Source organism: Brassica napus, chromosome C3 (assembly GCF_020379485.1).
Source record: "Brassica napus cultivar Da-Ae chromosome C3, Da-Ae, whole genome shotgun sequence".
In the NCBI taxonomy this organism is placed as follows: Eukaryota; Viridiplantae; Streptophyta; class Magnoliopsida; order Brassicales; family Brassicaceae; genus Brassica; species Brassica napus.
The window spans coordinates 49,885,250-49,897,713 of NC_063446.1; the positions used below are offsets into that span (position 1 = coordinate 49,885,250).

At 37.1% G+C, this 12,464-nt stretch overlaps 1 non-coding gene across 1 annotated transcript; it reads right to left on the bottom strand.

Annotated features, from left to right (window-relative positions):
* Nucleotides 1-11,614: 11,614 nt before the first annotated feature.
* Nucleotides 11,615-11,721, bottom strand: LOC125584747. The gene has a single exon (XR_007321656.1). It is a non-coding gene; the product is annotated as a small nucleolar RNA R71 (small nucleolar RNA).
* Between the last annotated feature and the right edge of the window lie 743 nt (nt 11,722-12,464).

Genomic DNA, 12,464 nt, shown 5'->3' on the forward strand with positions numbered 1-12,464 from the left:
TGTGTGTTCACAAGGGTTCCTAAATCAACTCTCGTATGTTTCTAGCAATTTTAGCTCAATAGATTTCAGTTCAGAGAAAAGACCAAGCGATGGCATTGTGCCTAATGATTCTAAGATCAGGGATTTAGTTCATGACTCTAGAACACAAGCAGTAAGAACAATCCTATGATGAATATCACAACTTAGAAGTTCAATATTTTGGGCTAATCCCTCATAACCTATCTGAACCCTAAACCTAACAGGTGGATCTATTCAGACATGAAGTTTGTCACAGAAATCATGGATAGAATAGATGAAATTGCAATAGATATAAAGACCAAAGACAATGGAGTTTCAGGAGGACTCTGAAGGAGTTCCTCCTTTCTCTTCTAACTAAGAACAATGAAAATAAAGCTTAGCCGTCAACAATGGCTTAGAAAGCACATAAATAGTGTTTTAGGTCGTCCAAGGGTATTCTGGTAATTTGGAGTTGCTCCTGGGCTTCAGCGGTCATAAAATATGCTCAGCCCATATTCTGGCATCACTGTCGACCGACACCAATGCTGTGTTATCGATCGATAGTCCTTCATCTCCTCGACAGCTTCCTCTTGCGAGGCAGACTGACCACTCTTCAGTAAAACGGGCATAAATTCTGCTACAGGATGCCGATTGACCTCAAACTGGTATGATTGGAAAGCTAACTAAAAGCTCTCTCATGTGTCAAAAGATGGGTGGAATCTAACAGTGGAAAGGTCTCCATCCATTGCTAGACATCTGACGCGTCTGTGTAGTTCTGCACCTCAAAAGGCTCCAAAATCACCATATTTTTCCAGAACGTTCCTGAACCTCTAAATACTCTAAATAGACTCTATATAGTAGTAAATATATATTAACACACCTATAGACCATGGCTAAAAGTAGGTAAAATCCATGGTCTATCACCTTACTGATGAGGGACTTCCTGAAGAACTGATCATTGTCATTAGAGCAATGATTAATGTTTGTGAAACTGGCTAGAAGCTTGAAGAAGTTAAGGAAACATATGAGAAAGAACCATGGTATCCTGACTTGGTGACCTACTTGTCTTGTTGAAAGGAGTCACCGAAGCTTGTAGGGTATGAGAGGAAGAATTTCTTCAAAGATTTCAAGAGATACGTTTTGGATGAGCCTTGCCTCGACACTCTATACAAGATTCCACTCTACAATATTGTAGTGGCTGAATAAGAAATCAAGGGGGTTATTACACACTTTCAGGGATCTTCTTAAGGAGGCCATTTTGCCATATTCAATTTAGTTTCAAAAGTTTTACAACTTGGTATTTTATGGCTTCACCTCGCTGAAAGAATGAAAAACCACCATCACAAAAAGAAAAACGCTTACCACTCCAAAGACAGATCAACTGTCGAGCCAGCCGAGCAGAGCGAACCTCTTTCCATGATTTCTAACATCGACTTAAAAGTGACCAACATCCTTTCAAATCACGGCAAAGGATAAAACGTAGAGTCACAATCTAAAAAGAAGATCAAAATATTAGAAAACATCATGACACAAACTAGACAGTTGTAACACTTACCAATATCGACATTTCTAGAAGAACAATAGAACAAATTTAAGTCCCAAATATAAACCTCGTTAATGCGAACAAAGAAATAATAAGACTACCATCGATCAATCCGAGTAGAACTCTCATCGCCAACCAGTTTCTAACCAGGGATGAACCTTATGTAGAAAATTCCAGGAAGAGCTCGATTCCTGCTCACTCGAGTAATATCACGAACGAGCCAAGGATTCACCTTGATACAAAGCTCGGTGGCCAAAACCAACAAAAAAACCTCAACGCTGGACCAGTTAACTTTGTAAACGAAATAGTATGATCCTCGCAATAGCAACTAACAACTTTGGCAGACGATACCACAACCTGAAATAAACAAATAAAGACTCTTAAAGCATTAACAAACCAAGAGGAGCCCCCAAGGGCGTTCTGATTTGGTCAGAATTCGAATCTGGAGCTCACTCGGGACGCAAGGAAGCTTGTACAGCTTCATAAGAGAATCTTTATCCGACTATGAATCTGACATCAAATTAATTTGGCGAGGAACAGACAGTCTATAAGCTCGGTGAGGGTGGTCTATTTGTGCCTCACAGCGAACAGCATGGCCTCTAATAGACCCCAATCAATGCCACGATAATTCATTTCAAGCTTGTGAGAAACCAGCCGAACTGGCTACATCACGAGAAGTAGTATCCAAATATCGTGAATAATTCAATTTTGGAGCACTTCACAAAGACAGAGGCCGGCCATGATAAGTATTTGACTGACTTTCAAAGAAAGCTACATATCTATCTCAACCGAAGAACTCAGTAACTCTGTAGGACACGAATTGTAAAAAACTCGTAAAAAAACGAAAGGAGATATTTTCGAAAAATTGAAAATGAAAAATAACAGTCACTTCAAGTGTGTTTATAGAACATATCCAGCAGACTCCTCATATCTTTAAATCACTCCCTCCAAAAAAACCACTATGAAAATGAGCTTTCTAAAACACGACAAGCATCCAAAACAAATTTGTCAGATTTGCATCTCTCTCTCGGGTACTTATTGTTAGAGGTGGAATTTACACCCCCATCAACTCCCAGCCCAATTCTCAAAAGGCCCATTAAATTCAATGGCCTGACACAGGATGAGAAGGGTCTGATCCAGAAAAAAAACAAAACTTGACGATGAAATAGACATTGCCAACAAAACCCCATATTCTGAGGGAAGCGTGTCTGATCGGTCAACAAGTATGGATGATATAGTCTGACCGGAACTTAATATCTCTGAATGAGGCAATCAGCATCCTCCTCGTCGAATGGAATATGTGACCCAGCTGACAAGATCGAATATGTGACTTCAGCTAAAGGACGATGAGCTGTCTTATTCAAAGCACTCGTCACCTAAAAAAGGAAAGCTTGTCTCGACAGAAGAAATGACCGACTTTTCTCCATAGAGCTTCTAGAGAGATATTTTTAAGAGATAAACTAGCAACCTTGATATTTATTGTATAGTGATCTGAATTTGATAATCAAACATGCCTCACATGCATAACCTCTTTCCAAGTCTAGATTTACTTCTAATATAAACGTGATTTCTGACCTATTATTTGCCTAATCTACTCATTAAAAACATACTTGAACCTCACTCTCAACAAGTGAAGGAAGATCTCACTTCACCAACAAGATCTTTGAAATTTTATTTAAGAAGAATGGAGTGAAGCAAAAGGTGGCAACACCTTACCACTCTCAAGAATTGGGCAAGTGAAGATCTCCAATAGAGAAATCAAATTTACCTTGGAGAAAACACTGGGTACAAGAAGGAAAGATTGGGAAATCAAGTTACACTATAACCTCTATAAATTAATAATGTTGGGACTTTGAAATTTTATTAATTTATAGAGATATTAATTTACAAAAGTTTCGTTATTTTGATTTCTTATTTTAAGATATATTTATACTAAGCTAAGTAAAATATAAGATTTTAATGTATAGACATTAATTGTTATTTTTTTGAAATTTGTCATTTATCTAAATTTTATTATATTATTTGGTGTATATAATATATATTTCATAGAATTAAATGTGGTTTTAGATAGAATATTACTAAATTTCAATATATTAATTTTTAAGAAAATATAAAGATAATTTCATTGTGAATATAAAATAAACTATATAATAATAGATTCTTACTTATATAAAATATATATTCATATAAATTATTAATTTATAATTTTAATGGGACCATATATTTATATAGAATTTTCTAAAAAATTATTATCTTATTATTTTATCGATTTGTGTCAAATTTTAAACCGGTCCGAGTTGGGACCGACGAAATTTATTAATTTATAGAGATTATTAATTTATCGAGTATTAATTTATATAGGTTTTACTGTATATGATGCTCTATGGGCATATCGAACCGACTTCAAAACTCATCTCTGGACTACAACAACAAGGAATGACAGGGAAATCAAGTTAGATGATTGTCAATGGGCATTTCAAACCGCGTTTAAAACTCCTCTCGGGACTGCAACAATCCACTTTGTCCATGTAAAGGCTTGTCACTTACCAGTGATCTTGAGTACAAGGCTATGTGGGCGGTTATGCTATTGAACTTTGACATCAAAAGTGCCAAGGAGATGAGGCATATCCAATTGAATGAGCTTGATGAAATATGGCTTAATTCCTTTGAGAACTCTAAGATCTACAAACATAAAACCAAAGCTTTCCCCAATAAGAATATTTTTAAGAGTGAGTTCAATGTTAGTGATTTAGGTAATGTTGTACAACTCTCGGTTAAAATTATTCACCAAGAGTTAAGTCGTTTCCAAAATCAACAGTGCTTATGGTTTAGTTTTTTATGGGAGCTCTTCCGCCTAAAAGCATCTGCATCACTGAACTCCACGAGGAGTTCACACAGTTTTCGAAAAAAAAATATATTAAAATAAGCAAAAGAAGTGAACTTGTCTCCTGCAGGGTCACTGCACTGAACCCGTGTCTTCACTGTAGCGCGGGCCCCACGGCACGTGGCGGTCCGTGATTGATCCGATTAATTATTATTTTTTTAAAACAAAAATCAAACAGAAAAAAAATAATAAAAAAATACTTTGTGAACCCCTTCCATGGAGTTCACTGATGCAGATTGTCTAAGTTGTTCTCCCTATGATACCATGAAGATTATTATCAAATATAGCTTTACAAAAAAAAAACTAATATTATATATTGATATATTGGTGTTTTACGAGTTTATAACTTATATTTTTAGTCTTTATGTAATGACATAATTCATGACCCAGATCTTTCCGCCCATCAACGCTCATACCTATTGGAGGAAATCCTAGGTGAGTCCCCACTATTTAAACAAAACTATCCTCATTATTTTATTCAGAAAAACTTAGGGCATCGAAACCCTGCAGAAACTAAACCGTCAAGGATTTTGGAGAATGTACCACCACTTTCACCGTCGACCGAGAGCAGATTCACCACCCAGTCGCCGTTACCCACCGAAGGTAACCCCAAAACCTTTGTATCCTTTATTTTAATTTAGATCGTTTGGTAAATCGAGTATAACTCTCTAACCGCATCGAATCTCGTGAATCTAAAGTCACCTCTATGCTCCTGGCGTCGAGACGAAGCCGCGCCACCAAACTCAGCCGGAGACCGCTAGTCACGCGTTTCCATGCACCAGCTCGCACCGTCTTAAACCAGCCTGTGAATCTCACGCACCGTCGCCAGTAACCGTCTTCTCCGCGTGTGACCTCCTTGCCCACCATCCCCCGTCGCCGTCTGTCAGAGTCTTCGCCGCTGGTGACCTTTCCGGTAAGCGTCATCCTTTCCTTGCCGATGGTGACCGGCGTCGGTGACTCCCCAGTGACTCGGTCAACTTGGCCGAGTCAAGCTAGTGAGTCAACTTGGTAACCCTGTAACCCGTTGGTTTAATTGGATTTTTTCGGTTAGACTGAACTGATTCGGTTTGGTTGGTCAGACCGCTTTGGTAAAGTCAACTGGTTAGACTGGGATGACTGATTTTCCGTTGACTGGTTCGACTGTTGACTTTTATGTTGACTTTGATCAGACTACCGATTACCTGTTTTTAACAATTCAAAGGGCGTTCTGACTCGATTTTTCGTCGTGGTTTTAGATTTGGAGCTTGTTTGAGCAGCTCGAGTTCACATACACTACTTTACTAAGTTGCTAAGGTGAGGTCTGTTCTCATAATTTCTCGTACACGATTTAGGACTTCTAATATTTATACTTTAATTTTGATGTGTTTCGTCTGTGTGAAATGAGTCTATCTAGAGTCTGATTGGTGTGTTTAGTTATTTAGGTTCTATGCTTAAACCGAAAATAGGGAATTAGATTGTTCAAGTTTGTGTGTCTAACTTAAGCTGTTAGATATAATAGTATATTGAGACGAGTAGGATGTTACCGGATATGGAGACGGAATTCTGTACGCCGAGGGTGAGTTGTAGATTTGGTTTGGAGATGCTGTGGCACAACAAATTTGATATCACTCAAATTACCCTAAGGAGTGATTCACTCTCTCAAATAAGAGGTTCAATTGTAGTATTTAGGGATCGAATCCACAAGGAGCTCGGGCACACAATATATCTAAACAGTTTGTGATTAAGCTAGGTAAATAATGAATACAGTACATTGCAAGTAAAGCGAACAAGGCAGTTGTTCAGTTGATTGGTTTGAGGTTTGTAAACAATTATTAGTAAGCGCTAGATTTAGGGTTTCTATTCAGTTAATTAGGATTATAGAGGTACATAATACTTAGGTTGTCAATCCTAGAACTCGACTTCTTGTGTAAAGATATCCAGCTTTCACATGTGATTCTTATGTTTTGACTAAGTCCAATATCTCAGCTGTCGCTTGTTGATACGAATCAAACGTCGATCGATGTTATGGTAAGAACGTTGATCGATGTTCTCTTAGACAGGCTTTAGCGAGTTCATCGATAGGTTCACTAGGATTGTCTAAATCAGCTTTCGTTTGTTTCTAGCAATACTAGCTCAAAGGAATTAGTTATGGTGCATAAACTACCGTCGTAGTTGTCCGCAATCCTAAGTTCAAGGTTCTAGTTAGCTACTTTAGAACACATGCATTAACCACAATTCTTTGAAGGATATTTATCATCTTAGCAATTCTATATTTTGAGCTAATCCCTCTTAACCTATTTGAACCTTAAATCTAACAGGTGAATTACTCAGACATGGCAAAGCAATTCATAAACATAAACTGAATAAAATGCATAAATAGAATAGAGTTGGAAATACTGGAGTTCCAATACAAATATCTGAAGGAGTCCTGGATCTTCTCTCCAAATCTACTAAAAACCCTAAGTATTGTTTGATGTGTAAAGTAGAAAGTATGAAAGCATGTGTTGCCTAGAACAACGGCAGAGAACATAAATATTAGGTTAAAACCGGCCAGGGGTATATCTGTAAATGTGTTGTGACTTGGGATTTAGTCGGTTGATAACCTATCTGTGTCTTCCACGCTTCGCTGTCGATCGACGATACATGATGTGCGTCGATCGATGTTTGTCTCTGATTGTCGACCTTCGGACTGGTTCGATGGGCAGCTATGAGCTTCTTCTCATTTTATCTCCAAAATGCATCAAAATCACAATTTTCCTCCAAAACACTCCTGAACTTGTAAATATACTAAAAAGACTCCAAAACATAATAAATAGTTCCTAAAACACCTATATACCCTGGTTAAAATTGGTAAAATTCATGGTATATCATTAGTCAACTTGTTGTGCCAAGCCTTCGAGGTCGATAATCGTCTACGGACGGTGTCTGGGCACTAGTCCCATACATAAATCCTCTTATAGGGGGAGACCTCTATTTGGGGGTGTGCGGGTACTTATCCCGTAACTATGGCCTTGTTTGTTTCTTGGGTACTTTAGGTGATACCCCATATACAAAAGTAATCACGTCATTTCCTACATATATATATATATCTTTCGTAAATTTATTTCTCTGATTTTTTTTTTCAAAAACGTTTCTCTGAATTTTAAACAGAAAGATATGCTTCGTGAAAGAAGAGAAATTGAGAATTTAAGAAATTGAGAATTTAAGAAATTGAGTTACACTTAATAAATGAAAAAATAAAAAAAACTTATGAATGAAAAGAAGAATAAACTATGAAACAAAGAGACAATGCTTTGTTACAGAGAAGATACTAACCCACGAGAAACTGGTTTTCTTTTGTTTTCAATAAAACTGTAAGATATGCGGTGGTGTGTGGATATATTATTAAGATTTTGATTTATCTTATTTTTTTGAAATTATTAAGTTTGATTAATATTCAAATTGGACAATTTAGTCAATTTACATATACAAAAGTGTAGTTTTCAAAAATTATAAAGAATGGTGTAGTTTTCAAATTAAAATCTCATATAAGTATATTTTTCCAATTTTTCCCTAAATAAGATAAATAATAAGTAAATATTATATCAAAATATAGTTTAGTATTACCATTTGATATAAAACAATAAGATTGGTTAAATAATTAATCTTTGAAAATCAATATAGTTTCGCGCGTAGCGCGGATTCTTCCCTAGTATATTATTATAAAATATAGTTTCCTATCTCCTGGGCGTGCCACATCGGCATCCACGTCAGAAAGTCGGAGGCTGGGAGCGCGACACGTGTCCCGTCGGCATGAAACTCATCGTTTCATTTATTTACTAGGTGTCTTCCTGCACCATGTGCAGTAAAAAAATTTAAAATATTTTTTAACAGATAAATATAAATTATATTTTAAAATAAAATTTTATTAATATTGTAAATTTTCTTTTTCGTATCAATATTTTAATATAAATTTGATTTAATTAAACATTAAAATTATATTTAAGAATATGCATGTATATATTTGAAATTATAATCTTAGATAGATTTTTCTATCTATTTATTTTGATTAAATATATTAAATAAATTTGTAAAAGTTGCATAATTAACAAAAATTAAAATTAAACAATATTTATTAAATTTTTAAATATATAAGAAAATAATAATTTTACGATTAATTTTTTATAAATTTCTAAAAAAATTGTATACATTTTTGAAAATTTTAGTAATAAAATTGTATAATTTAAAAATATATAATTAAATTATATTTTAAACTTTATAATGCCATATTTGAATATATTTATTTTAATGATGATTTATGAGTTATTCCCATATTGTAAAAAAAATTCCAAAAATATAAATTGACATTAAATGTAATATATGAGCTATTACCATATTTTAAAAAGTTTACCAAAAATATAAATTAACATTAAACGCAATTGTCCATGTCATATTAAGCTATAAGATATGTCATCAATTTCAGTATCCATGTCATATTTGTTTTGTGAAATTGATTGCAGAAATGACATGTGGCAAAATCACTTCGCAAATATAGTCTAGGGGATGTTTGTGTTTCGTTTGGGCTTGTCATTATTTTGGTTCATAAAGCCCATCCTAATAAAGTAGGTCGATAAGCTTGGAATGCGTCGTTTTGATTCTATGGTTTAATCCCTTTTTCTTCGCACTGTTGCGATACAGACGATCTCGGTCCCGTTGTTTCATCTTCTTCCTCACAATCCAGGAATCCACCAGTTACAGATCCATCTTATTAAAGTCGTTTTTTGGATCCATCATCCACGATGCGCGATGATGAACTCATGTCTGTCGATATGCTCATGATTGATACGAAGGTGAGTCCGTTTCTAGTTAACATCATTGTAATCATTTCTTGACTCCTCCACATGTAGGTGATGACGACCCCGGACATGATATGCCAGGAGCTGGAGCTGTACAACAGAACCTTCTCAAAGTGTTGAAAGAGGTATTCATGACAACAGAAACAAACCAAGTAACCATGTGATGGAGGAAAGCCTCCCAGGAACTGTTACTGAACCAAACGACATCCCTGTTTCATCTGACATGTCTTCTGCGGAGTCCCTCGAGGCAGATGGTGTTCACTCTGCGAAGAAGCCACACCATGGTGATATCTTGCATATTTCCATTGTGTTATCCATTCACCCATGTGCATTTTGATCATATAGACTAGGATTTAGCCATGTTTAGGTTGCATTTTGCATGCATGAGTCTTTATTAGGTATTGGAGTACCACATGGAGTTCTTGGAGACATTTGGGTGCGTTTAGAGCTCAAAAGAGGTGATAAAGGTGATCATTGGACGAGCAGTGCATGGGAGCGACCCTACCGGAGCGACGCCATGAACTCGCTGTGCCCTACCTCTCAGAATGACCTTACCATAGCGACAACACGAGGTCGCTCGCCATTTTCGTTTCGGAGCGACCTCTTAGAGCGACAAGGCGAAGTCGCTCCAGCTCCAGAGTGACCTCACCACAGCGACACCCAGAGGTCGCTCGGGTTTGTGTCGAAAACGAGCCGGAAGCGACCTCCCGGAGCGACGTGCCAAGGTCGCTGCGCTTCAATTATTTGGTCAAACTTATGATTAATCAAGGGCCTTTTGGTCATTTGTTATGCACGATTTTTACACTTTCTAAACCTATGTTTAAGTACCTTTTGTAAGCCATTGGAGGCTGATTATCTTTTATCTTAAGAAAAACCACCAAAAACCTCTTGGAAAGTTCATCTCTTTGATTCAATTGATCATTTTTGTTATTGCAATCCAGTTGTTTTCGTATCGATTCTCTGTATTTCTCTACATGATTAATCTGAAATCCAATATGGGTTTAAGAGGAATCATGGAGATTAGTGAGGAATCACCTTTTGAATTCATGGGTTAGGGAGATTAAGGGTGATTATGTTAGAGTTAGGATGTTTTAGTGTAGATCATTCTTAGTCCTTGCTAGTAGAGTATTCATAATGCATCTTATGAGTTGGTCTCTCAAAAGTTGATCTTTAGGCATTTTCCACCCAAAAGGTGTTTGATGAAATGCCTGAGACACTTCTTCTAAGCTTTTAGCATACTTTGCCAAAGACATTTGTTGTTAGAGGTGCTAAGATAGCCATTAGACTTGTTAGTAATGATTGCTTTCATATTATTCAACCAAAGACATTTGATGTTTGAAATGTGTTAGTAAATGAACATTCATCTAGACATAGAGCTTGTTTAGAACTGTGTCTAAGCTTAAGGTTGATAGTTTGATTGATCGTTTGCCATCCTTAGTTCGAAACTTGATCACCCAAGGTCTAATCCTTATGCCCATGAGTTCTCTTTTCCCTTAGTCAAGAAAGTTACTTCATTTATCACTTTTATTATTCTGCAACTGCACTAGCATTAATCATTAGTTTATAAATCTTTTAAATCATTGGTTGCACTTAGATTAAGTGAGTACTTGCATTCTCAGTGCTTTGAAATCCCTTAGAATTGGTTCGACAATCTTTTATACTACATCATTTGTCTTAGGAGCCTTGAAAACTCCTAACATCAAATTGGCGCCGTTGCCAAATTCTGAGTAGATTTGAACATTGAGATTTTGTCACTTGCTTGAGACTAAGTCATTTTTATTTTTTTCTCTTGTTACTGATTCTCCTTATTCACCTCCCTTTTACTTTCAGGTGTATGAACTTGAGGAGCATGGGTCCATCAGAGCTTTAGAGAGAGAGTGTGCTAGAAATAGAAGAGAAGAAGAGCAACAACCTAACTTGCAGAGATTGGATATTAATATGGGAGACCAACCTCAAGATGATGCGAACGCCAATGGAGCCAACAACGTTCCACAACACCCACAGCGAGCAGCTCAACCCATTGGCACTTATGACCGCCCCAACATTCATGGTCATAGACTGGGAATCCGAGCACCGACTGTGGCAGCTAACAACTTTGAGATCAAATCAGGACTCCTCAATGTGATCGAGAACAACAAGTATCATGGTTTGGCTCTAGAGGACCCATTTGATCACTTGGACATGTTCGACAGCTACTGTCGGTTGTCAAAAACCAATGGTGTGTCCGAGGATGCCTTAAAGCTCAAGCTATTCCCTTTCTCTTTGGGGGATAAGGCACGTCAGTGGGAGAAGTCTATACCCAGCGACTCTATCACCACGTGGGACGACTGCAAGAAAGTATTTTTGGAGAAGTTCTTCTCTACTTCAAGAACTGCTAAGCTGAGAAATGAGATTTCCAGCTTTCAACTGAAGAACTTGAAAGGATTCAGTGAAGCCTGGGAGAGATTCAAGGGCTACCAAGCTCAATGCCCATACCATGGTTTCTCTAAGGAAAGCTTGCTGAGCACATTTTACAGGGGTGATCTTCCTAAGTACATAGCCAGATTGGATACAGCTAGCAATGGGTTCTTCTTGGGAAGAACTGAGGAAGATGCAGAAAAGCTGGTTGACAACATGGTAAAGAGTGACGCAATCTACAGTGGAGACCATGACAGAGGTAGTAGAACAGATGACAAGCAGACGAGAAAGGAGTTAAAGGCTCTACAGGATAAGATAGACATACTCATTGATGATAAATCCACCCAAGAGCAGCTGAACTTTGTTGGTAACCCAAACCAAGAGACACCACCTATTGTCCATGAGGTTGAGGGTTTGGAAGGTCAAGAAGAGATGTGTTTGATTAACAACAATGGTAGCTGGTACAAAAAAGAGCCAAACTTTCAGTACAACAACTACCAACATAAATCCTATTCCAACAACCAATAGAGTGGTTATCAGCCTAGGAACAACTAGCAAGGCAGCTATCAGCTTCAGCAAAACCCTCCTCCTGGTTTCAACAACAAAGGACACTATTTTTCCCAACAGCAAGCTAATCCTTCTACCTCTACTCCTCAAGATAGCATCACTGATGCCCTACTGAAACAAATTTTGGAGTCTCAGACTCGAAGTGAGAAGCATGTTGGTTATGAGTTGAAGAACCTTCACTCAAAGATTGATGGGAGCTACAATGATGTCAACAACAAGTTCAAAGCTTTGGAGAACCAGTTTGCTGCCATGAACACTCACC